The sequence below is a fragment of the Ambystoma mexicanum genome, chromosome 5p, assembly GCF_040938575.1.
Source record: "Ambystoma mexicanum isolate Mex_15411 chromosome 5p, UKY_AmexF1_1, whole genome shotgun sequence".
Lineage (NCBI taxonomy): Eukaryota > Metazoa > Chordata > Amphibia > Caudata > Ambystomatidae > Ambystoma > Ambystoma mexicanum.
In genome coordinates this window covers 526,767,498-526,794,306 of record NC_090930.1, presented here as the reverse complement: position 1 = coordinate 526,794,306, position 26,809 = coordinate 526,767,498, and the positions used below count along the sequence as shown (strand labels likewise).

The window sequence follows — 26,809 nt, the reverse complement described above, 5'->3', positions numbered from 1 at the left end:
TACGTACCCCAGGGCCTTCATTGAGAGATAGAAATACTCATCCTTGTTGTGAGCAAAATGTGGGTCTGTTGAGATCTGCATTTTCTGAATTATTCAGAAATCACTCTGTGCGAGAGTGCCACAATACAATCTGTACCGAGAAGATACGGAAAGACCTAGTGGAGTGAGGGTAAGCTAGGACAGTTCTGCAGCAATGTCGATTAACGAATACTGTGAGGCAGACTCTCTACAGCCCTTGGCAACCATCGCACTTTATATATATTGCAACTAGTTTCAGGCCTTCTCTCAACGGTTCATGCTTGCCACCTTCTCCATGTTCCAAAGTCGGTGTATTCAATTCTGCCCCATAATTGCTGGGGCACTTCTGGCATTTCATCAACTTTGCTTTCGTCTTCTTGTTTACCATGTGGCTTCTATTTCGCATGATTGCTTGTTTTTCCCTAGTTTTGTTTATCAGCCCATGGTTTATGATTTTGACCTCTGAAGAAGTTGGGTCCTTTAGATCCAGGGACTGGTCTGCGTCCATTTCCGTTGAGCCAAACCGGAGAAGTTCTTCAATTAGTTCCACATCGGGAGGTGGATCCATGAAAGCAGGCGATTCCATCTTTGGGACTATTGGTGTCGTGGTGCTTCTACACAGCGTCCCTCAGATGATTTGCACACTTAGGTCTGCTTCCCCACTTTCAGCATTCTAGAATGGGGGATTTCCCGGTGTCATGGTGGTGATTTGTTTTTGAATATCCTCAATCCTTATTGCGGATTCAAGGACCTTTCCGTGGAAAGGCAGCTGAGTAAATTCTTTCTGTATGTTCACTGAGTTATTTACAATCTCCTTCACTTCGTTTAAAAAAAGAAAAAAATAAATAAAAAAATAAAATAAAAAAGAATTCCACTTCGTCACTTCTTCACAATAGTTCTAAAATAGAGGTCATTTTCTTAATTTTTGTTGTATTGTTCTTTAATTCTTCTTTTAAAATGTCAAAGACTTTGACCAATGAGGTTAATACGAAGTTTAGTGCAGCTAGTGATTGATGTTCCATACTAGACTTTGGATTGCCACACACTGAGGGGTTTAAGTGGTTAGATAAGTCAAGGTCACAAGATCTGTCATCCTCCATCAGGGAATTAAACAGCTCAGGGGTATTAGATAAGGAATCTCTGTCTGGATAGTCCTTAGCTCGTTCGTCCTCTACTTTGGGCGGGGGTTTCTTGCCCTGTAATAAGGAGACTAAAGGAATATTCTGGCCTTCCAAAATTGGTAACCCGTCCTTCAATTGAGGGGGGACCGTTTTGGGGATGCAGCCGCATTAGTTGCAAAACATTCCCCTATTTTCCTCTGAATCGAGATGCTATTTAGAGTGAAATACAGGTTAGATGATTTTGCCTGGCGTGGTCGATACTGATTCATTACCTCCAGTCTCAGTTGAATGGGGTCAGCCATTTCACTACTATCGTGGTGCATGTCAAATGTATTACATGCTTGCTCTGTTTCCGATTCCGGGAAAACAGTTACTGAAGTCCTCGTCACATGACATTCCTCCCTTGACTTTACTTCTTAATTTCATAATTCCGGAAGAGCCACTTAAGTTATTTAATCCCTTTTATTAGTTAGCCGAGCTGTTTGGCAATCATTTTTAGCTGTTATTAGTAGGGGGTTAGCAATTATGGGCAGCGGCCATCCTCGCTATGCTCGAGAGATATTGGGAGGGAAGACCTTATTTCCGTTTCCCAATGTAATAATCTATGACAACCAATCAAAAATGAAGAAGCTGGATGACCCAAGTATTAGGGTTGTGTTTAGAGGAGATCATTAGATTGGTAACGTGGGGTAGGTTAGGCCAATAGTGAGATGTATTTTCTAGGACCGCCCATATTAGTTGTGCAGCTGAGCCGCAAACAGGCCTTTCTGCTAAAGAGCACAGTGCAATAAAAACATCTGTATTTGGTGTACTGCAAGTAGCGAGATTTGCTTTTCCATTTTAAACATGCCTTTTTTGTTAAAATGCAGTGTGTGATGAAAACCCTTTCATACAGTCCACAAATTGGCTTTTCCATGGTGTGATGAAATACATTAGAGTTTTTTGTTAATCCAGGCTGTGCGCCAGCAACCCTGAAACTGGGTACATTGTACTCTGCTTAAATAAACAGCCGTCAGTTGCCATGTGACTTCTCTCTGGGAAAGAGGCCAATGCTTTTGCAAAACCCAAAACATAGAGAATAGAAGATACTAAACTACAGAGGACAGTTCTTTCTGTAGTTTTAGACAGGATTCTGTAGTTCGCTGTCATAGTCATGGTCCAGGAATAATTCCAAACAGCCACTGAAGGACAGATGCCATGCTTGCCGCCATGCTGCGCACATGCAGAGTATATCAACTAAAAATACAATTGTAGGCAAAATCCCTAAATGCCATTGAAGGACCGAGAATTGTCCTTGGCCAATCTGTGCATCAGTACAGTGCAGACAGATAGAAGTTTATTATTGGCAAAACCCATAAATGCCTCTGAAGGACAGATGCCATGATTACCGCCATGATACGCACGTGACAGTGCAGTCAGTTGAAAGTTTATTGTTATAAAGAATCCCCAGTTGTCGCTGAAGGACAGAAATAGTAGGCGTAAAAAAGGCATGTAAAATAGGGATGGCCCAAAGGTATATTACAGGGTGAACTCAGCCCCTGCACACTGCTGTTCGGGGTGACAGCTGGCAGGCATACGGGGACAGACACAGATGGCTGGAAGGAGAAAGAAAGCAGTCAGGCTTCCCAGATGGGAGGGATGAAAAAGCTCCTAATTCTTTTTCTCAAACTTTGAAGCCCTAAACTGGGTTCAGGCTATTTTGATTTCTTTTTTTAGCAGACTCAAATTCCTTTTGAGCTTCGAGGAAAAGATCCTTGCTTTTTCCTTCCAAGGCACTTCAGCTCACAGCCTAAGAGCAGACACCTTATTTTAGATTGGCTTTATGCTGAGCACTAGTAAGTTCAATGGACATTTAATTCTTTTTAAAGCATTTTTAGCCATATTTTATGAATTTGTGATAAAAAGTCAATGGTGCATTAACTGATGTCTATTTAGATTTTTTACATTTTTCCTTTTTTACATTTTTTTTCAAATTGTAGATTTTTTTTCCAGTCCTCTTCATCTCCCTGCCTTTTATATTAGTGAGTGTAAGGAGGCCTCTTTTACCCTGCATTTGCCACCAAACTGAGAACGGTATTGAGGTATTGATTTTTAATTTAGGCAGATGTCTCTGAGATTGCCTATCATGATTTGAAGAGGCAGGCGGTTGGTTTTTTAGGGGACTGATTTTTTTTCTTGATTTGGAGGTAGAGGCAAAGGACAATGGTCCAGCTTTTCCATGATAATAATAAGGATGTATGTTTATAACAAATTTCTCTTAGAGTGTGTAAAACACATTAATTGAGTGTTCACTACTGAGGGCCTCATCACGAGTTTGGGCGGAGCCCTTAAATGCAGTGGTAACGGTATTACCTCTGCATTTAAGGCAGGCCAAATCTCGAGTTGGGCAGAAAATGGCATTTCTTCCTCCAACTTTTTGCTGGAGGTAAAAATTGCAATTTACAGGCTGTTTTGGCGCTATTAACGCTGGCGCGAATAGCACTCCCCAACCTCATCCAATGGGGATTTACCCCTCCCCCGCGAAACTCGTGATCCAGAGCATATTGCGCCAGACCGAGTTGCGGTAGCGCTATTAGCATTGGGCGGTATTACAGCCAGGATACCGCCCAACTCTTGAGGCCCTGAGTGTTATCAGATGACTTTGAAGATGAATATTAAGTGTAAAGTGTGGGACATCTATTTGAACTACTGTGTATTGATGGGTTATACAAGTAACATGACTTAATAGACACCAAGGGTTAATGGATGGTGTGAGCAATGGACTATCAATATAAATATATGTGACATTGATAAACCTCTGCTGTGTTGGCAATTCTGAGCAGCCACTTACGGCAGGGGTTGTTGTCTGCTCTCATCTCTGTTGCACATTGACAGGTACATGCTTTTCCCTATGCCTACACCTACCACAGCCCACGCTGGGGTGGGTCATGGACACTACCCTGCGGGTGGAGGCAATGCTCTGGAGGCAGGGGTGATAGAATCACATCAATAGGGCTAGTTACTGTCTAGAAATGCCTTTTCCTATCTCCTCCCCTCCTCTCCTTACTTTCTTATATGCACTTACTCTATCAGAATTGTCCCTGGACATAGCATGATAGCAACCTTGTCGGTCTCCTCCCCCTTCACTTAATTGTTTCCCCCCATTCTCCTCCACTACTATCTGAAATGCTGTCAGGCCTAGTACGATAGTTGCTTGTTTTGTTCCTCCCCTCCCTTTCTGCACTGCACTCCCTCACCTTTTATTTTCTCTGTGTCTACCAGAAATTTCGTCAGGACTAGTACGGTAGTCGCCTGTCTGTTTCCATTTCCTTCCCACTCTCCCCCTCACTTCCTTATCTATGTCTTAGCTCTTGCACTATCTGAAATGTCGTCAGGCCGAGTACGATAGTTAATTTCACATTCTTACTGTTCATGGCCTGTAAGAATGTCATTATATTTTTCCTTGTTCCTTCCCTTGCTTGAAGCGCTTTGAAACACATTGTGTATAGGCACTATTTAAATAAACTATCATATATCTTGTAACATTAGCAAAGTCATGATGTCACACACTCCTATATAAAATGCCATTTAATGTTGAAATGTTGAATGATCTTTGCATCATTCCCGGCCGAGGCTGAAAAGACTTGTTTTTCTTGCTACTCGTACACTTTTATTGGTCACTGGATTTGATTTTTGGCAGTTTGGGTGTTTGGGCTTACCTTGCACTGCTGTCACCTGGAAGGGTATCGAGACCCCAATACCCTGCTTCACTTTCTCCTCTGTACCGTCATGAGTCGCTCTGTATTTGTATCTCATTTATAAAGCGCATTACACCAAAGTGCTTTTACAAGTTGTGGGAGGTAACCAAAAGAATTAAGTGGCAAAAGTGGAAAGAAAATGGTCTTGCAAGCAAGCCTTGAAAAGAGAAAAAGAAAAGATAGAATAGACAGCGGTAGGATATTCCAGTGTCTTGGGCTAGAAGCGAGAAGTAGCGAAAACGTGAGAAAGCACAAGGGGGGACGTGGAACAAAGGAACTGGGATTGAGAGTGGAGTACATGAGAGGGAGAATAGAAAGGAACAGGAGCAGAAAGATAAGGAGGAGCCACATCATGTAAAGATTTAAATACAATAGAGAGGAAATGAAAGATTAGACAGGATTCAAATGGAAGTCAGTGGAGTGAAGAAAGAGCGGAAGAAATGGAGCGATTGGGAGAAAGGTCAAGAAGAATACGGACAGATGAATTATAGATAGAATGTAGCGGGCGAGTTGGTAAGCAGGACAACCGAGTAGCAATGAGGAGCAGTAATTTTCCCTGGAGAAAACAAGAGAAGTAATTAAGACCTTAATCGCATGGAAGGAGAGATAGGGATATGCTTTCCGGATGTTATATTGGTAGCGACAACTGTGTGAAACAGAGAAATAGGAGTTAAAAAAAAAAAGACAAGAAGTCAAAAGTAATACCAAGATTTTTTTTATTTGTAAAGTGCCTACGGCCAGGGGCATCAAGGCGCTGTTGCAAGACCAGTTACACGTATTATGGAGACAGGGGAAATACATTTATATTTCTGTACATTTATATACATGTGGCTCAAAGCTCTGCTGGACATCAGTGTAATGCAAACAACCATGTTTTCAATGCTTTTTGGAGTCCTCCGCTCTTAGGGGAGGTGGGAAGGAGTTCCAATGATTTGTTGCCACAGTAGGGGAACTCGAGCCTCTTCTTCTAGCCCGCTTGAATTTTGGTTGGTTACGGCAGTGTGAATGGGCTGACCTTACAGGTCTGGTGGCGTTAACTCTGGCAATTCTTTGTGATAGGTAGACGGGTGCTGAGAGGGACAGACATCTGTAGTTGGAGTGTTTTGAAGATTATCCTTTCCCTGATGGGGAGCCATTGGGCCTCCCTTCTTGTACTCGAGATATGCTCTTGTTTGGGAATGTTGAGGGAAGATCGTAAAGCATTGTTTTGGATCACCTGCAACATACCGATATTCTGTTTTTGGGTACTGGCAAAGAGTGTGTTGTAGTAATCGAGCCTAGATCCGATTATGGCTCGAGCAATCGTAAGGCAACCAGCTGGCAGCATTCATCAGCAGTTGAGGAGGCTATAGAGTTCACTTGCCTTGTTAGTGAGAGAATGGCATCCAGGTGGACGCCCAGCGTTTTTAGTGCGTTGGAGACAATAGTGAAGGTGTATTGGGCATTGAGCTTCTTTAACACTGCTGGGGAGCCAAACAGGAGGAGCTCTATCTTATTGCCGTTTAGGCAGAGATTGTTAGTGGCCATCCAGGCCTGAAACGTCAAGTAGGTTTTATTGAGGGTGGTGGATTTGTCATCGTAGTTGCCGACAGGGGAAGGATAATTTGGGTGTCATCAGCATAGTTGGTGTACGATATGCAAATGGACTCAAGAAGGACAAAGATGGGTTTAATGAATACATTGTATAGGGTGAAGGAAACACAAGAACCTTCTGGGACATCACAGACGATTGGCGCTGCAGGGGCGCTAGACGAGTCAGCGCACATCTTCAATGATCTGCCTTTGGGTAAAGAGGCGACCCAGGTAGTAGCTTCTGGGGAAAAGTTAGCGGAGGCTTTAAGGTCTTAACATAGTATTTAATGATCGACCAGGTCGAAGGCCGCCGAGAGGTCAAGGAGGAGGGGAAGGGCTGGTTTTCCCTCATTTTTAATGTCATCAAGCTGATTTTTCAAATCCAGAAAGACTGATTCAATGCCGTACCCTGGTCAGAAACCAGATTGGCACATTCCTAAGATGTGGTTTGTTTCCAGAAAGTGTTGCATTTGTTTGTACACAGCTCTGTCAAGTATCTTTAGGAGGAAAGGGACTGTCGTTATTGGACAGTAGTTGTTGGGACCTGCTGGATCGAGAGGTTTTCTTTTAGTAGGGGAAGGACCCAGGCTTCTTTTAGACTCCATGGGACAAGGCTACTGGCAAATGAGGCATTTATAAACCTAGTGATAAAGGACACTAGGGATTCTGAGCAGTCTTGATGATGGTGGCCTAGCAAACATCACATGTGCACCTCAATGGTTTAAAGCTTTGCAGGATGTGGGAAGTTTCTAGTTCTGCGACTTCTCTGAAGTCGAATACTGGGGTGTTGAAGTTAGCAGAGGCAGGCAGCAGGAGGTGGGGATGTTAGATGCTTTGATATTTGCTTGTTTCTGGGCAATTTTCACAAGCAAGGCATTCAGTTTACCTAGCGTGGCGTTTTGGACGTGCACCAAGTTTCATCTTTGGTAATGGTGGTGGTGGGAGCAGACAGGGTTTCTAGTTCTCTGAGTATTTTTAAGATTTCTTGGGTGTTGGACTTGGCATTGGAGATCCTGGTGTTATAGGATGCAGATTTGGCTGTAAAGATGGCGAGTTTGTATTGTTTAGAGATATTGAATAGTGTTTTTAGTGGGCCACTTTGGGATTTCTTCCAGATGGCTTCGGCTAGGCGTGTCTTGGATCGCAGCTCCTGGAGGTCAGGGGTAGACCAAGCATTTATATGTGTCACAGGTTTGGCCTTGCAGGTAGCTGGTGGTGCTATTATATCAGCTGTTAGCATGCTCATGTACATGTCCGCCAGAACACACGGGTCGTTGGAATGTAGGTGTTCGGGTTGGAGTGGCGTGAGGAAGGGCAAGATATTTTCTTTGGTCATCTTATGTGAACTACGTGACCCGGTAGATGGGAGGGGAGGAGAGGTAGAGGCGGGCTGCTGTGTAGGTTTGAAGGAGAAGGTCAAAATATGATGGTCTGACCATGGGCACAAGGCGATTGTGACATGGCTGTTCAGGTCAGCAATCCAATCTAGGGTGCGACCTTTGCTGTGGGTGGGGGCTGTTACAGTGTATGAAGCCAAGGGCACAGAGCACATTCACCACAGATCATTGTGATCATGGGGTCATTAAGGCCTAGGTTTAGGTCCACTAGCAGTATGGTATGGGAGGTAGGCTCGATATTATCCCCCAAGGTGTGAAAAAATAAATAAATTGCGCCTACGCACTGATGACATCCTAACTAAAACACCTGCAAAAAACACTGACTAATCGAATAATTTACGAAGACTTGTTGGTTGAAATTTGTTTATGTTTATATGGTATATTGTTTATGCAAACATTATTGGCGAATCATGTCATATGTCACTATGTTTAATACAAATGCCAATAAAAACATTTAAAAATAAAATATCCCCGAAGGTGTGGAAGAGATCCTCCTCGAATCATGCATGGGAGTCTGGGGGGATGATAGATGACGTGGCTAGTTAGTGAGTCAGTAGCAGAGGTAGTGAATTTTTTTTTATCTTTTTATTTTAATTGTAACAATTAGTTTACAAATAAACTTCAATTACAATAAACAATAAACAATCCTGCTTTCACATACATAAACATAGATCCGCAGGAGTGCAAGAGAACAAAGACAACACAAGGAAATTACAGTCTTACAGTGATAATCATTCAATGAAGAAAGGAGAGGGAATCTTTCTGATTAACACTGTTCCTCATTCAAAATATGTTCCACTAAATCGCAAACTGCACATGTCAGTGGCACATTTGATCCAGATAGTATGTGGTACCACCATTTGTCCATGTCCTCGTCAATTGGAGCAAAAGCATCCAAATAGCGGGTTCGATGTTCTTTAATTTTTGGGCATTCAATAACTAGGTGTTTGACAGATTCGACTGTGGTTTCACAAAACCTACTAAGATTATTCACAATTTTGGATGCATTTCGTCTCCATAGAATTTCCTTTGTTGTATGTGCATTCAGCCGTAGTCTCAGAAATTGATTGCGGTGTTTCCTTGAAGGGAATTTTTGTAGGTATCTTGGTAGGTGGTCCAAACAATTTGTCAGAGAGCCTAGGTCGATCGACGTAGATAGGAGATTTCTTAGTTCTAAGTTCTCTATCCAATTCCATTTCCTTAGTTTTTGTTTCGCAATTTGGGGAGCGTCTATCAAGGTTTCCCACGTTACATCAGCAGTATCCAAAATCCGTTTTAGACCATTAGTCCAATTTTGTGTAATGCTACAGTGTTGTTGATGGATCATATTTGCAAACATTTTGTAAGCCGGAGCCTGGTCTTTTAGTGACATCTTTCGGAGCATGGCTAGAGATTTCCAGACAACTATGTTATGCATTGATTCAAGTCCGAGTTCATGTCTGATAGAAATCATTGAGACACCTTTTGGTAGTTTGAGAATGCGTCTCCAGAAGAGACCTTCAAGGGTTGGCCATATCTGATAATCTAGGTTCCATCCAGCCTCAGCTCCAAATGTGATTGAGGGAATGACCTTTTGTGTGTAGAAGGTTAGTACAGGTTTGAGGGTAAATTTCCCATATTCAGCATGTAGCTTCGATCCTTGTAATGCAAATGTCAACATACGTTGTTTCAGGTCGCAGATCCACCCATGCTCTCTTATTGAGATGTTATAGACAATGCCTAGATATCTAATAGATGATACAGGTTGGATCTGAAGTACATCAAGGTTCCAAATAAAGTTCTTTGTTAATCTTTTGGATGTAGTTCCGATCGACATGACCTTTGTTTTTTCTACATTGATTTGCAGCGAATTGTCTAATAGATAGCTTTCCAATGCATATAACAGTCTCTGAAGTCCAATCGGTGTTGCATCTAATAGGACAATATCGTCTGCATATATTATCCAGCTAATGCTGTTGTTGTCTATCCTCGGGGGGAAACAGCGTGTGTGTGTAAATGCTTCAGATATATAGGATATGAAGAGTTTGAATAGCAGGGCAGCTAAGGGGCATCCCTGTTTGACTCCTTTATTCGTTCTTATTTTATCAGTCAGCTCACCTGCTTCGTTGATTCGCACTCTGACTGAGGTATCTTTGTGGAGAGCCATTATCGGCTGCAGTAATTCAGATGGACACGACCAGTTTGTCAGTTTTTTCCACAATTTTGTTCGATCTAAGGAGTCAAAAGCCTGTTTCATATCAATAAAGGCAATAAAGAGATTCTTGCCTTGTTGTAGAGCATTTAATTTCAGCAGGTTTAGTATAGTTAAGTTCACTTCTGTTCCTACGCCTTTGGTGAAACCTGTCTGACGTAAGTCGAAGTGACCAGAACACATAGCCCACTTTGACAGCTTCTGTTGTAGAAAGGACGCAAATATCTTCCCCAGGATATCTAAAAGAGCAATTGGTCGATAGTTGGCCGGATCGTCGCGGCATCCTTTCTTGAAAATGGGAACTATGATGGCTGAGTTCCAAGATTTAGGTATTATTTTTGTTGCTGCAATTGTTAGGAATAAATGGAAAATTAAGGTTGTCCAGAGCTCATTGTTTGCTTTCAGTGTGACATTGAAAAGGCCATCGGGTCCAGCGGCTCGCGAGTTTTTTAGGTGTCGAATTGCTATTGATATATCTTCTTTTGATTCGATTACATTCCAAGACTGGACTTCATCGAGTTTTTCATCGCTCAGCTGATGTTCATTGCTCCCAAAAACTTTGGCAAAGTGCTGTTCCCAAGTGGTCTTGGAGATGCCATGATGGGTCTTCGCCTGCTGGAATATTGTTTTATTATTTATGATGTTCCATAAGTCCTTTGTTTGGTGGCAAATAATGAGCTTCAGAATTCGTTCACCTCTTTCTTGATCTCTCATCATTTTGAAGCATTTCAACCAGTTTCGATACTGTGTCTTTAGATGTTTCCTTTGCAACAATTTATTCAGATCTGGCTCTTTATTTAATTTCCTGAGATCACGGTGTATTTTTTTTTTTAAGAGACACCATTGTACTAAATTCATATTTCTTTTGGTAAGAACAGCTATTCGGATGTTTGAACTTGATTTGAAAGTCTACTATCAACGCAGGATAGTTTAGTTTGCCGCATAAAGCGGTCTCCTCTGAGGTTATCATTTCGTTTCATTTCCGCAATTGCTTGCTATTTATTTTGAGTCTGTTGCCTCTTTGGTTCACTTCAATTGGTTGGTTGAAGATCTCTGCATTTCTAGGGAAATATGCCTTTAGGGTTAGTTCAAGTGGATTATGGTCACTGCTTGATGATTTCAAGACCTTCAGCTGTAGAATCTCGTTTAGCATTGTATTTGATGCCCAAATGTAGTCAATGATTTTTTTTGAACCATCACGCTGCCAAGTAATATTCGGAGGACGGTCGCCTTTGGTTTGACCGTTAAGCATATGGCAGTTCCTAGCAATCATGGCTGAATGAAATTGATAGCCTCTGCATGTCGAGTAAGCTTGGTGCTTGAATTTTTTCATTATCAAATTCTCATCAAACCACGAGAAAATCAGGTGTCCGCATAATATGACTTGTAGGTCAGACCATAATTCCATGTTATCATCGATCAATTTTGTAATTGATTCAATGAAATGAGGTGAGGATATCATGGCTGAGTTCCAGTAGGTGTTGAGAATTAGTAGATGATGGAATGGTACATTTGATCTCTGACTGTTTTGAAGGATTAATCCTTGTACAAACAAGTTTGAAGAAAATGATTTTAAAATCTCCCAGCCTGATGCGTTATTTATCATAGTCAGAAGACCAGAGAACGGACGACCGAATTGATTTTTCCCAGCCGGGTTTAATATGATTGAATATCCTTCCCTAGACAGCGCCTCCCGCAGCCATGTTTCCTGGAGGCAAACTGCAAAGTTGGTTTTCATCGAGATGTCGCAGTTCTGGAACAAATGCCGGAAACCTCTAGTGTTCCATGATATAAGACCAATTCCATCCTCCTTAGTTTGCAATAGCTAAGTTCTATTCGAACGAGTCTGTGTTGGAGGTTGGGAAGAGATATTTTGATTACCGGCTATTCTTTCTTGGATGCTAAATTGTTTCCTTAACGCCTCACAACGTTGTTCATGGGTTTGCTCGCCAGCAGCTGACACTGCTTTCCTGAAGCCGTCTCTTCGATGTTTTGTTTCCAATGTCAGATCGAATCCGTAAGACAACAGCTCGTCTTTTGCAGCAAGCAAGGTATTTTCTACTGCTTGGGAAGTGATATGTAGATAGACCATATCTAGAGAGTCCTCGTTGATGTATTCCACAATGGCTGTGTCGTTTGACGTTATCGTTTTCAGTGACGGAAAGTTGTGTAGCAATTGCATTACATTTCTGCGATTCAAATTAACTTCATTTGCATCTGTGAAAATGTTCTCGAGCCTAAGTCTCCAAAGTTTTTGTTCCAGTCTAGATTTCGCAGACACAGTTGCTTTAGGATTCAATTGTTTTTGCTTTTCCCATTGGGCTGCTGTCATCTTAGGATTTAATTTTATGGAGGTCAGTTTTTTTCGTTGAGCTTCAGCATGGTCGTCTTTTCTACTATAAATTTGTGAATTCTCGTTTGGGCAATTTTGATTTGCATTTAAGCGAGTTTTCTTTCTTTCTCCTTCGTCAGGTATTTCCATTTGGTGGATTTTTCTCCGGCCTTGAGGAAGATTCATGGCCGAGCAGTGAAGTTCTTCTTCTTGTGTTGACTGTTGCAATTCGTCAGATTCAGCTGAATATGTGGACAGATCACATAAATCAGTAACACTTACATCAGATTTCTTTGAGCTAGTGTTAGAATCCAATCTTCGTCTTTTATTTGGATTAGGAAGATCTACCACGCTTATTTTAGTTATTTCTTTCAGCATGGACTTGCAAACAGGCACACTCTCATTATCATCCTGTTTATCGTTTGGTGTATTGCGGGAGAACAGACCCAACTTGTGAGGAGTAGAAAGATTTCTCACAAACTGTTTTGTTTTATTTCTGACATTGTTCATTTTATTTTGCTGCTTATTTGTTGAATGTTTTTTGGCTGGAGCTTTTGTAGATTTTTCACCTTGTTTAGATGAAATCGAAGGAACAAACAGTTTTGCTGTTCCAGTAAAAATGTCAAATGAGGTAACAGGACCTTTGGAACTCGGTGCAGCTGTGTGGTTTGGGAGTTGAACTTCCACCGCTATTGCTTCAAGTGGGTTGATTTTACATTGGTCTGAAATAGACTCTTCCTGTGGTTTATTTACAAGAGTAGTATTTGACTCTTTTTCAGCTGTAGAAGTCAAATGTGGGTCAGCAATCACAATGATTTCCCTGTTCGCTTTGTCCAGTACAGGTATCTCTAAGTTCTTTCCTGGGACAGTTGTATGCTTAGATATGTCAGGCGAACTGCATTTGTCTATCTTTGCCCTAGTTTTCGCATTTAATTTCTCTGTGCGATATAGGGGTCTCTCATTAGGGGGATGTTCCATGTCTGTTTTATTTCTGGAAAATAAGTGGCGACACCACTTCATGATTTCTAAAATCGCCTCCATTTGGTCGTTTTTGTCTGTGTGGTCCTTCATAGCAATGTCACCAAGGCGGTTTTGCCATTGAAATGAGATTTCAGCTTCTCGTTCAACTCTAGACATTAAATGAGCGTTATTTTGTTCCAAAGACGAGATTTTATTTGTCAGATTGTGTAGCAAGGCATTTTGATCTTTCACAGTCTCATTTACTTGTTTCATGAGTTTGATAAAAGGAATCAAAGCCAATGATGTTGCCGCCAGGACATTGTTATGAATTTGAATTCCAGCTGCAACTGATAAATTCTCTGAGTCAATTTGATTGATAAGGCATCACAGTTACCCTTGATGTTAGTATTAGTCAGTCCTATTTTGAGGGAGTCCTGAGGGAGTCCTTGAAGTTGAGGCGAACACCACTGCCTCTGGCGTCAAGCCTATCCCTTCTGAGAATGGAGAACCCTTCGGGCATAGCTAGGGAGAAGGCTGGCCCAGATGCAGAGTAGTCAAGATTAAGAGATGGCCAACAAGTCAAGGTCTTGTGCCATGATGAGGTAGTTTATATCTCTAGCAGATGTAGATAGGGGTAAATTAGCCGGATGAAAAGGTATAGAAGGTGGGGGGAGATTGGTGGAGGTATGGAACAATGAAAAAATACAACTTCTGTTTTAGTCGGATTAATAGGACGGTCGTTGGCCGACATCCAGTGTTGGATGGCTAGCAGACAACTAGAAAGGGTGGTAAGAGGAGAATCGGTTAGGGTAGAAAAAGAGAAGATTTGCGTATCAGAGGCATAGAAGTGATGAGACCAAAAGAAAAGATGTGATTATAGAAGAGAGTGGGATAGTGTACAAGTAGAATAAGAGAGGGCCAAGTAGAGGTCCCTGGGATACCCCATACTGGTGAGTAAAAACAGGTGAGGTAGAATTGGCCCAGGAAAGAGAATAAGTGCGATTGGAGAGATAAGAATGAAACCAGATAAGAACCTGGTTACGGAAACCCAGGTCCAAAAGTGTGGAGAGAAGAACAGAGTGGTGTACAGTATCATATGCTGCAGACAGTCCAAAACAAGAAGAAATGACTGCTTAGCACATAGAGAGGATTGTAACCTATAAAAGAGGGGTTTCTGTCCAGTGATGAGGAGAGAAACTAGATTGAAAAATAGGTAAGAAAGAAGAGTGACTGAGGTGTGCAGATGCTTGAACATAAACAATACGCGCAAGTAACGTGGATACATATGGGAGTACAGAAATGGGATGGAAATTAGAAAAGATTGAGGGGTTCAAAGTTGGCTTTTCCAGAATGGGAAGAAAAGAGGCATGTTTGAATAATGCTGGGAATGTTGCAGAAGTTAAGGAAGTGTTTAGCACCAAGGATAGAAGGGAAGAAAGGGGCGTGGCTAGCAGCCATGCGGTGAGGACGTTGAACAAGAGTGCTCCTTACCGATCCGCCAATATCTATTGAATGAGGGTGCTGATCGTCAACAACTGACACTTAGAAGTGCAGAAAGAGTGGTGCAGGACATTGGGCAAGTGGAATCCAGACATAAATAACGAAGATCCCGATCACAGAGCCCTCTTGCTTTGTGCGGGAGACCTGCTGTGTAAAGAAAATGGCAACTGGCTGCAAGTAATGAGGCAGCTGCGGTGATAGATGAAGCGGACCAACGCGAATGAGACAGAAAGGCATACAAAACACCCTGCCTCCCTCGGCGCAACATACCTAGGTTCCGAGAGGTGTTGGGGCAATCGAGCGAGGATACGACCTACTGGGTGCCAAGGAGACCCGGAGAGGACCCAGTTTGAGCAGAGGCTGCCTACGGAGCCTGGTGTAGGAGCGAGATTGAGGACGCCTACAACTGGAAAGCGGACACAGAGCAGACTGGAAGATCCGGAAGACGAGATGCGAGAAGGAGGCAAGCGCCCCTGACGAATTATACTTGTTAGTGTACCGCTGCTTATGCGTTAAAAAGGCGTGCAGCCAATTCAGAGTGTTGTGAGTAAGGAGTAGTGAAGGGACGCTGCCTCTGAAGCGCCCCAGTGAAGATTCAAATGAGGAGCCATTATACCAAGCCACTCCCACCCACGGTTCTCCTCGCTGTGGGATACAAAGTGCTTTTAAGCATCCAGAAGCACAGGGAAAAGTAGAGGACCGTGAAGGCCTGCCTGACACTGCCCTCTGGGTGAAACTAACAACACAGATTGGGAGCCACAGCACTGAGTCCCGAGTCCATTACACTGCAGGACTACCAAGAGAGAATGGAGTAGAGAGGGCCCGCTCCCACCCGCAAAACTCACATTGCAATAGTCAGATTATTGATTTTACACTGCTGACATTCCCCCAGGCAAATGGCAGCCAAACCAAACGAGACGAAGGGCAAACAGACAATGCCAGAGTCCTTTGCAAGGAGCCCGTAAGTAAGCAACCAAGAAATGGAATGCAGACCAGACTCACAATCAGCATAGTGAGAAGGAGAACAAGAAATTCTGGCAGCCATTGCAGCACTAAAATCTCCATTGGAGCCCAAGATTGATGCAGTGGGGATAGACATAAACTTACTCCTCCAAGTTGTGCGAGCTCTGGCGGAACGAACAAGTAATGTGGAGAAGAAAGTGGAAGAAAACAACAGCAATGTACGGACATTACAATCGGACATTCACATATTACAACAACAAGTAAAATTGCTCGAAGACAGAGCCGAGGATGCGGAAGGATGGGCCAGCAGGAATAATATCAGGCTGCTGGGACTGCTGGAGGGAATGGAGGGGACTGATCCCACGGTATATGTAGGAACTTGTTCCTACAAGAAGTGGGCCCTGGCGATTTGACACAGGGCTTTATGGTGGAGCACGCACACAGAGCCCTAACCAGAAAGCCCCCTCCAGGTGCAACCCTTAAGACCGAGCATAGCAAAAATCCTTAATTATAAGGACAGGGAGAAAATATTAGCATTCTCAAGATCTGGAGGTTTCATGCAGAGCGCGTCAGGGAAACTTGCAGTCTACCCAGACTACACATTCCAGGTACAGAGACGGAGGGCCCAGTTTGACCCCACTAGGGAAAGACTGAGAAAGGCTGTACTCGTGTTCATGCTCATCTACCCGGCATGGCTAAAGATCCTGCGGAATGGTTGTTCGCTGTTCTTTAACAGCCCCGAAGAAGCATAAAATTGGATGGACAAGGAGAGGATTATGCCAACAGAAGAAGTGGAGTCATGAGCACAAAGCAGACCCGAGCCCAGGGACACGTCAATTTAACAGAAGTAAGTAGTAGTCTTGAGGCTTGCATACGAAGACACCTAACTAATAATGGTCGACAGCGGAACTAACCACCAAATTAGATTACTTTAAAGACACCCTTAGGAAAAAGGAAGCACATCTTGCAGGAAGTACTAGAGAACGTTCCTATAACGTTGTCTAGAGCAAGCAAGCTCTGGCAACACAACCCTTGTTGGAAACAACCAAAGGTGCTAGTTTGAAAGCACCCACTTGCATTGCACCGTTGCCACAGGGGAGTCTCCAGGAGGTGGGGTACTAGATGCAAGCACGCCTGAGCATGCTGGTCAAAGCTGGGCGAGAGTTTCAAGTTGGGTAGAAGAGACAGGGGGAGGAGGCAGTTCAATGGGAGTTAATGCTTTTGCTGAATTATGGGGATAGGAAGTATGATCGTGAAAATGCTAAAACCCAGCTACATGGTGCTATCAAGAGTTTGAACTTTAAGATCCAGACAATGGAACACGAACACACTGCTGGACATGGCGAACAACATTAAGTGGCAACATGGAATGTGAGCGAAGTGAACACTTTGTTAAGAGGAATAAGGTTATTACATACCTGCGCAGACAAAAGATATATATGGCTCTGTTGCAAGAGACACACCTAACAAAGGAGAGGCAATCCACACTAGCCAGAAAATGGGGGCAGGGGGACATCTAACAGGCTCTACGTAGTCAGCATACTCTAGAAGGGTTCTGACCTGGATCCCCCCAATGTGCCATTCCGAATAGTACAGACCGAGACAGACCGGGCAGAATGGTAATGATACAAGGTATACTCGAGAACTGACTGTTATGCATTGTAAACTCCTATGCACCAAATCACAACGCAACGCAACCACCTTCTTTAGGTCAATGTACACCATGATTGGGTCACACAGGGAAAGCATTATAATATGGGGCGGAGATCATAATTGCACTCAACCCAATGGTTGATAGATCTGACATGAAATTTAACAAATACCACCCCCCCCCCCCAGGAGTGTAATACCCTCTGGAATGGTATTACACTCCTCTGCACTGGCAGACGTGTGGATGCACCTACACCAGAACGAGCGAGAATATTCGCATTACACAGCCCCACATGATGTACATACCAGATTCAATTTGTTTCTTACAGGAATTGACACATTGGGAGAATTTACAGAAGCAATATATAAAGGACGAGTCCTGTCAGATCATGAGCCATTGATTCTCAAGTGGAGGGTGACACAACCTAGACCACCGGTCCCAACATGGAATCTCAGAAGTGAAGCTCTCCGAGATGGTGTTTAGAACGCAAATCAAGGATTGCATCAGCAAATACTTCGCCATAAACACGAACAGCGTGAAGTACCTTAAGGGAGGCGTTTAAGGTTGTGGTCAGGGGCAAAGCCATAACCAGGTCGGGGGGCATACAGTCGGAGCTAATACAAGCACTGGTCAAAGCGAAAAAGAACTAGAAGACTTGGAAAAACTTAATAGTAAGGAAGGTAGGGACTGATGTAGAGAAGCAGAAATAAAGCAAGAATGCATGAAATGCTGGGATAGGCTTGGGAAACTAAATTATGCGCGATATGTGGAGAGACAGCATGCAGAAGTAGACAAGCCCGGAAGACTCCTAGCATGGTTATATAAAAGTGATAGGGCTCTGGATGTCATTTGCTCGGTCAGTAATAGCCAGAGCCACCCCTGTAACACACAGGAGGACATTAATGTAACCTTCTAGGAGTATTATACAGACCTCTATCCGAATGTGAACAAAGAACAAGTTATTTACCAACTGGTAACATTCTTTCGACTGGATGTTCCTCCAACGTATTCCACATCTTTGACATGTAATGTCTACAGCTGTGCAGCTTCGGAAATTGTTTCGGCAGAGGGGTCATGCGTCAGTGGCGTCAGGTCGATGTTCCTCGAAGGCCTTCGTCGAAGGTGACGTCACCGGATGCTATAAATAGGACGCACGGCACCCGTAGCCACAGTTTATGTTTTTTCCTTCATAACGTGTAACATGCTCGTACACAATGACTGCTTGACTGCACATAGCCTTGCAGGAACACAAGCTGCAATAGCATAGGAACTTCTTCAGAGGGGCAGGCTGAGAGGCAACGTGGAATACATTGGAGGAACAGTCGAAAGAACGTTACCAGTTGGTAAGTAATTTGCTCTTCGAATGGATTGTGTCCTCAAACGTATTCCACATCTTTGACAGACTCCCAAAGCAGTATCAGTGAATGGGGGAGGGAGAGGAATTTAGAATACCCAATCAGATGGCAGAAAAAAGCACTGCTTTACCAAAGGCCATATCCTGACCATGGAGCATATCCAGGGAGTAATGCATGACAAAGGTGTGGATGAAAGACCACGTTGCTGCGTCACAAATATTCCTAATAGGAACCCCCGCTGCAGGGCTGTGGATGTAGCCACTCAACCCTTCCGGAGGGTCCTTGCCCGCCAATCAGTAATGGTGAGGATAATCCTCACCATTACTGGTGAGGATAATCCACCTGGACACAGTCTGTTTAGTAACACCCTGACCCAATCGGTGTCCAGTGTATCCCACAAAATGCTGATCGTCCACTCTAACCCTGGACATCCTAGAGATATAAAAGCTCAAAGCTCTCCTAGGCTCTATGAAGTCTCTCCTCTTCCTTACCAGGATGAGGTGGAGGATAGAAAGCAGGAAGTACCAATTTCTGGCTCAGATGAAATTCAGACGCTACCTTAGGCAGGAAGGACGGACGTACCCTCATTACAATCCTATCCTTGTGGAACACAGTAAAGGGTGTCTTAGATGAAAGTGCCTGCAATTCACTCACACTGCGAGCAGATGTAACTGCAACCAAGAAAACCGTCTTGAAAGACAACAGTCTCAAAGGACAAGAGTGCAGTGGTTCAAACCGAGCACCCATCAGGAATTTCAAGACCAAATTCAGATCCCAAACCGGCACCTGAACATTTGTGAGCCCTTTTAGAAATTGGGAAATCAAAAGGAATGTTAAATTAAGAACATTCTTCAGACGAGTGCTTGAAAATAGACAGCGCCGGCAGGTAACCTTTAAGGGTACCCACTTGAAGACCCCTGTGAGCCAAAGAAAGCAAGAAAGATAGAACCAAAACTGAAAAGGATCAACATTGTGTCCTCTGCACCAGTCGCCAACGGCAATGGTACAGGGGTTTGGTTGCCGGCCGCCTGGCTGAAAGCAACACCTCCATCACGTCATCCTGGAGGTCCCAATCCTTATATCTCAAATTTTCAGAAACCAAGCGTGAAGGTTGAGAGTTTTGGCCTCTGGATGGAGAACCCGACCAGACACACCGAGCTGAGTCCCCACACACCACCCCTTCGTGCGAGAGAAGATTCTCTGTGGGAAAGATGGTGTGGAGGGCAGATAGTCATTTCTAGAAGGTCCAGGTACCACGCTCTTCTGGCCCAATCCGGAGCAATGAGGATCATGTGGGATCCGAACCTCCGAAACCTCCTTAGCACCTGAGGAATGACGGGAACCGGAGGAAACGCGTACAGAAGTGGGAATGACCAATCCATGATGAATGACTCCCCTATGGCTCCTCTTGGAGGAAATTCCCTTGAGCCAAATCTCTCGCACTTCGGTTTGCACCGGTTGCGAACAGGTCCACTTGAGGGGGTTCTCAAAGGGCAAAGATCTCCAGAACGACTTCCTGAGGCAACTCCCACTCATGGGAGACCGTGCTCTGCCTGCTCAGAGCATCCGCCTCTGCATTCTCCTCTCCGGATAGATGAGCTGCCGAGAGCAATATTCCCTGCTGTATCGCCCAGAACCAGAGCTGCATCACCTCTCTGCATAGCAGGAGTGACCCTACCCCCCTTTTTTGTTCAGGTAATGCATGGCCACTGTGTTGTCCATCATAATCAGGACACTCTTCCCCCGCACAGATGGCAGAAAAGCCTTCAGGGCTAGCCTGAGGGCCCTCAGCACCAAAAGGTTTATGTGGAGTTTGGACTCTGTTGTGATCTTAAGTGGGGCAACAGGTTGAAAGGATACACTGGATGCCAGGAGAGATCTTCAAGTTGATTTATTCAGATGGCATCAAGAGGTTATATAAATCAGTTACAGGATCAGGGAAGCCCACTGGCTCCCACCACCCAGGCTACTTCATTCTCAACTGCCCAGGGTGGAATCTAATCCCACAGCATTCCATTCTACTCAGTCACACCTCACACATTCCATTCATGACCTCACACTTCCAAGCATTCATCATACACGAAGGTAGGGAGACCAAGCAGATAACTAAGCCGCTTAATAGGAAACATAGATATCAATCCTAACATCTCCCTTCCTTGCTACAACACAGCAATGGCTCTAACAACTCCCTTCCTTGCCACAACATAACACCACTAAGGGACACGCACACAACCCAGTTCCAGACAACAAGGGAGAATTAAACAAACATTTATTTATTTTATTTATTTATTTATATAGTGCGCAAGCAGCCCAGGGGCATTGAGGCGCTGTTACTTACAAGAACTTAGTTACACAGGTACAGGCATGGCAGCGGTCGTTGACACATTATGAATACTACAAAATATCATACTGTTGTTACAGATATTGCACATGGTCATTATATTATAAATTGTGCAATGGGTCATATGATAAGTATTCATGCTGATGTGAAGGGCCTTAAGAGGATGGTTTTCAAAGCTTTGCGGAAGGTGGTGAGGGAGGCCTCACCTTGGACAGTGGGAGGTAGGGCATTCCAGTGAGTGGGTGCGAGATAAGGGAAGCTGGATCCACCCGCTCTGGCTCTTTTTACTAGTGGCACAGAGAGCATGTTGGTATACGGTAATCTGATTGGCCTGGTAGTGGAGACGGGGTGGATCCTTTGTGAGAGATAGGCAGGAGCCGTGAGGTAAATGCACTTGTGGGTCAGTGTCAGGGCTTTGAAGACAATCCTTTCCTTTATTGGGAGCCAGTGGGCTAATTTTCTGGCCTCAGAAATGTGTTCTCTTTTAGCAATGCCTTGGGCTGCCAGGAGAGCATTGTTCTGTATGACTTGTAGTCTCTCTAGGTGTTTATTGGCGGTTCCTAGAAAGAGTATATTGCAATAGTCTAGCCTCGAGTTAGTGATGGCTCTGGCTATGTTGGTGCAGTTCTCTTTGGAGAGAAAGGGTCTGACTGCGTTGATTAGTTTGGCATGATATGCAGCTGCGGAGGCTATTGCGTTGACTTGTCTATCCATGGATAGGCTGGAATCCAGGTAGACTCCTAGAGTTTTGACAGAATCTGAGAAAGGAATTTTAATGGTGTCAATGGTGAAGTGACTGAATTGGGAATCTAGATTTTTAGCGTGTCGGGGGAACCTACCAGGAGGAGTTCAGTCTTGTCGGCGTTGAGGCATAGTCCATTGTAGAGGTTGTTGAGGGTCAGGGAGTCAGTGTCATAGTTACGAGTGAGGGTGAGGAGGATCTGAGTGTCGTCGGCATAGTTGGTGTAGGTGATGCCCATAGCGTCGAGGATAAGGAAGAGGGGTCGTGTGAAGATGTTGTAGAGGGTGGAGAGGCGGGAGCCTTGGGGCACACCACAGAGTATGATGGTTGGTGAGACGGAGGCTAGGTCAGAGAATACTTGCATGGTTCTGTCTTGTAAGAAGGAAGTGATCCATGCTGTGGCCTCTGGGGAGAATTGGCAGTAGAGGAAAGGTGGTAGCATAGGACGCTATGATCTACGAAGTCGAAGGCCGCGGATAGGTCAAGGAGTAGGAGAAGTGCTGGTTTACCCATGTCTCTAGCATCGTCCATCTGGTTTTTCAAGACAAGTAGGACGGTTTCGGTCCCGTGTCTGGGACGGAAACCAGATTGGTGGAGTCTAAGGAGTTTGTTCTCTTCAATGAAGTGCTGAACCTGCAGGTAGGCTGCTTTGTCCAGTATTTTGAGGAGGAATGGGACAGTGGTGATAGGTCTGTAGTTGTTGGGGGAGGTGGGATCGAGAGTTGTTTTTTTTTTAAAAGAGGGCGGACCCAAGCTTCCTTGAGGGAGGCGGGGACTTTCCCTGTGGCAAAGGAGGCATTAACAAAGGCTGTCAGGAAGGTAGCTAGCGCTTCAGTGCAGTCTTTGATAATGGAGGCTGGGCATGCATCACCTTTGCAGTTCGAGGGCTTGATGTTCCTCATTATGTTGATGATGTCTTTTTCCTGAATGGGTTTGAAGGAGAAGGGTTGGGGGGGTCCGGGGCTGTTGGTGGGACAGGGATGTGCTTATTAGGTAGGGCTTGTTTAGTGGCTAGTATTTTGTTTTTGAGGAGGCTTAGTTTGGTTTGCATGGCCGTTTGTATTTCATCACACCAGTCTTTGTCTTTGGTGAAATTCTGGGGGGCGGGAGTGGGTGTCTCGAGCTCCCTAAAAATGGCGAAGATTTGTTTTGTGCTAGATTGGGCTTCCGAGATTCTGGATTCAAAAGATTTGGCCTTTGCTTGGGTGATTGCCTTTTTGTATTTAGTGGATTGGGCTTTAAAGATCATCTTATCTTTGTCAAAGTGGGACATTTGCCACTGTGTGAGTGCAGCCTTTTTCTCGTTGCGGAGTATGAGGAGGTCAGGGGTGGACCATGAGTTGGAGTGGGTAGTGGGTTTGGATTTGCAGGGTTTGAGAGGGGCAATTGAGTTGATAGCTGCTTTGATGGCAGCATCATAGGCTGTTGCGATTGTTTCTGGGTCTGTGGAGAAAGGTGGTCTGAAGGCTGGGCCTTGGAGGAAGGGCAGTAGCCTTTCCTTTGTGAGTTGGTGGGAGCTTCTGGCGGGAAGGGCGGGAGTGGTTGGGGTGAAGGGGCAGCGGAGGAGCTAGTGGTGAGGATGTTAAAGGTGATGATGTGGTGGTCAGACCATTGTGTGTGAGTGTTTCCTGTGATGAGTGGGCAGTTGTGCTGTGCGATCCATTCGAGAGTTCTGCCCTGGGTGTGAGTTGGGCTAAGGATGGTGTTCTTGTAGCCTAGAGCCTTGAGGGCTGAGTCAAGGGATTTGGCTGCTAAATCCTTACTATCCAGGAGACCTAGGTTGACATCCCCAAGGAGAATGGCTTTAGACTGTTTTTTGAGGTTGTCAGAGAGGAGGTGGATGAGAGAAATGAAATGAAATGATATTATTTATATCGCCCTCGTACACAAGTGTTTCAGAGAGGCTTGAAAGTCTCCTGATGGGCCTGGAGGGCGGTAGACAGTGTGCACAGTAATGGTGCAATGGGGAGAGAGGGTTATTTTAACTTGGAGGTAGTCGCTGTTATGCAGGGATTTCTCTACCTTTCTGATAGAGATCCAGTCTCTGGCAAGAATTGCTACACCTCCACCTTTAGAGAGGCGATCTTGTAAAGTGATGGAATAGCCAGGGTGTAGGGCGAGGGAGAGTGCAGGGCCGGAGGCCTCATGTAGCCAGGTCTCTGAGATCATGAGCAAATCGAGGTCATGGGTTGTTAGGAGGTCATGGATGTCTAGAGCATGAGCATTAATGGACCTAGCGTTAATCATGGCGCATTTCAGATGGGGTTCAGTAGCGGCTGGGGGGGTGGGGCTTGTGCGGAGAGAGGGCGAGGTGGAGGGGGTGGTTGCGCTGTGGGAGTTGGGGGAGTTGCACATTACACGTTTTACACTGGGAGGCTCATTTTCAGTGGTGATGGACACATGTGGAATAGCATTTGGCACAACAGCATTCAAAATGGTGGTAGAAGAATTGCACATCACAGATTTTGCACTGAGGGGCTCATTTTCAGTGGTGGTGGACACATGTGGAATAGCATTTGGCACAATAGCATTCAAAATGGTGGTAGAAGAATTGCACATCACAGATTTTGCACTGGGGGCTCATTTTCAGTGGTGGTGGACACATGTGGAACAGCATTTGGCACAATAGCATTCAAAATGGCGGTAGAAGAATTGCACATCACAGATTTTGCACTGGGAGGCTCATTTTCAGTGGTGGTGGACACATGTGGAACAGCATTTGGCACAATAGCATTCAAAATGGTGGTAGAAGAATTGCACATCACAGATTTTGCACTGGGGGCTCATTTTCAGTGGTGGTGGACACGTGTGGAATCACATTTATCATGGAGGCAGTACAATTGTGTGAGGGGATAAATACTTCATTGGGTGCTATATTGGTAGTACTTGTAGCGGCTGTGGGCTTTGAAGTTGGGCAGAGGAGTCTGGCCTTGTTAGCAGATTGAGAGGGTTGCATGGTACGTGAACACAGCCGGGCATTACGGGTGTTCGTGGGGATGGACTGTGAGCTGACAGTGGCTTGCAGAGTACGGGCGCGCAATCTGAAGCACCTTGAGGTAGAGCATGGGTTAGAGAGAAGCTTGCAATAGTTATGCTTCTTACCTTCCATATGCGGCATAGATTTGGGGCAAACGGCAGACGAGCAGCGAGGAGCTGAAAAGAGGAGTGCAGGCCTTGTCCTCTGGCCTTCTCCTCACGGCTTCGCCTTGCGGCTCACTCCCTCTCCCTTTAAAGCGCGGGGTGGGGCGGGAGAGGAGCCGGCAGTGCTGTCGGGCTCAGAGCGCGGGAAGGCTGGTGATTTCGGCAGGAACTTTGAAAAATAATGCTGGGCTGATGCTGGAGATCCTTGCAGCAGCTGGCCCCTCCATGGTGAGGGGCTCTGCCGTGTGCGTGGAGCACATCCTTCTGGCAGAAGAACGCCACCAACACAACTACAAAACCCAAACAACCATAATAACACAGGACACCTTCTGCTCATTGCTGCCACCGGTAAGCCTCAAACCTGCCACGTTCAAGCACTACTTGGTAATGGAGCCCTTGGCCCAGAGCATTAGAGGCGATGACAGAATACAGGGCTTTAAAAAATATGGCAGACATTGTAAACTCGCCCTTTTCGCAGACTATGTACTGGCCTACATCACCCTCCCCACACAATCTATCTCTGCCCTCCTAGAGCGAATAGAGAATTATGGAGCCCACTCGGGATGCCGTATAAACCACACGAAAGCAGTGGCCCTTCCCTGACAGCAGACGCCACACCACCGGCAGCGAACAGAGCAAACTGGGGCCTTAAAGTGGCACGGGATGACCTATGCTACCTTGGGATAACGATAACCAGACAATTGCAGGGATTATTTCACGCCAACTATAAACCACTCTGGGCCACAATACAACAGGATCTAGAAAATTGGGGGAAACTCAAACTCTCATGCGTGGGAAAATAAACAGCCATCAAAATCAATGTCCTGCCGTGACTCCTCTTCCTCTTCCAATGCCTCCCTTGATCTTTCCAGAGTCCAACCTCACCACGGTCAAAAGCGCTCAGTTGGCCTTCCTTTGGGATCGGAAAAGACCCAGAATCGCATACAATACGGTGATTCTCCCAAAAGAGAAGGGGGTTTTAGCATACCCAGATCTCCCCTTATATTACAGAACGGCACAATTGCGCATATTAGTAGACCACATCAGAGAGTCTACAACTGGGGGTGCATCTGGCGAACGGCCTCTTCACCCCGGTGACCCTGGGAGAGTGGCTTGTGGCTCCTCCCAAATCAATCCCAGAAAAAGCTTGAGAACACCCTGTTTTGGGGGCGCTGTGGTGTATATGGAACCCGAAGAACTTAAATGACAGGGGGTCACAACTTGGCCATCCCCCATTAGCTGCATTTGGGCTCCTCCTATTAGAGATTTCATAGTAGAGCCGAATCGCTTCCAGGCACAATACAAACAAGGGCTGGTGAGGACAGGCGAAATGTGGAAGGACATGGTCTTTCTAACCAAGGAGGAGTTAGAAACACCACAGCAGGACCTAACCATCAGACCGCTCCCATTCCTGCAACTGAAAGGGGTCCTCACAGATTCATGGTGGAAGGGACAGCTACAGCGCCAGCTCACCCCCTTTGAAAATATATTAAACACACAATTGGGCACGAAAGGCCTCACATCAAGAATATATCAAGCGTTCAGACAGGAACCATCTGCCACCACCACGCGCAAAGGCAAACTGGGAGGCAGCTCTGGGGTGGGAAAACTATCAAGAGGGTTGGAAGGCAATATACAGGGTAGCATGGAAATCTTCCTTTGCAACAATACAAAATGCACAATTGCAGGATCCTGACAATGGCACCTAACCCCCCCCCACACCCGCAACGCTTGGCCAAAATATATGCAGGCATTTCCCTGTACTGTTGGAGGTTGTACCCGTAATTA

The 26,809-nt window shown here is 45.0% G+C and overlaps 1 protein-coding gene across 3 annotated transcripts in view; it reads right to left on the bottom strand.

Moving 5' to 3' along the window:
- ZNF711 (zinc finger protein 711) overlaps nt 1–26,809 on the bottom strand; it is a 1,172,956-nt gene that overhangs the window by 643,428 nt on the left and 502,719 nt on the right. The window lies entirely within an intron of this gene.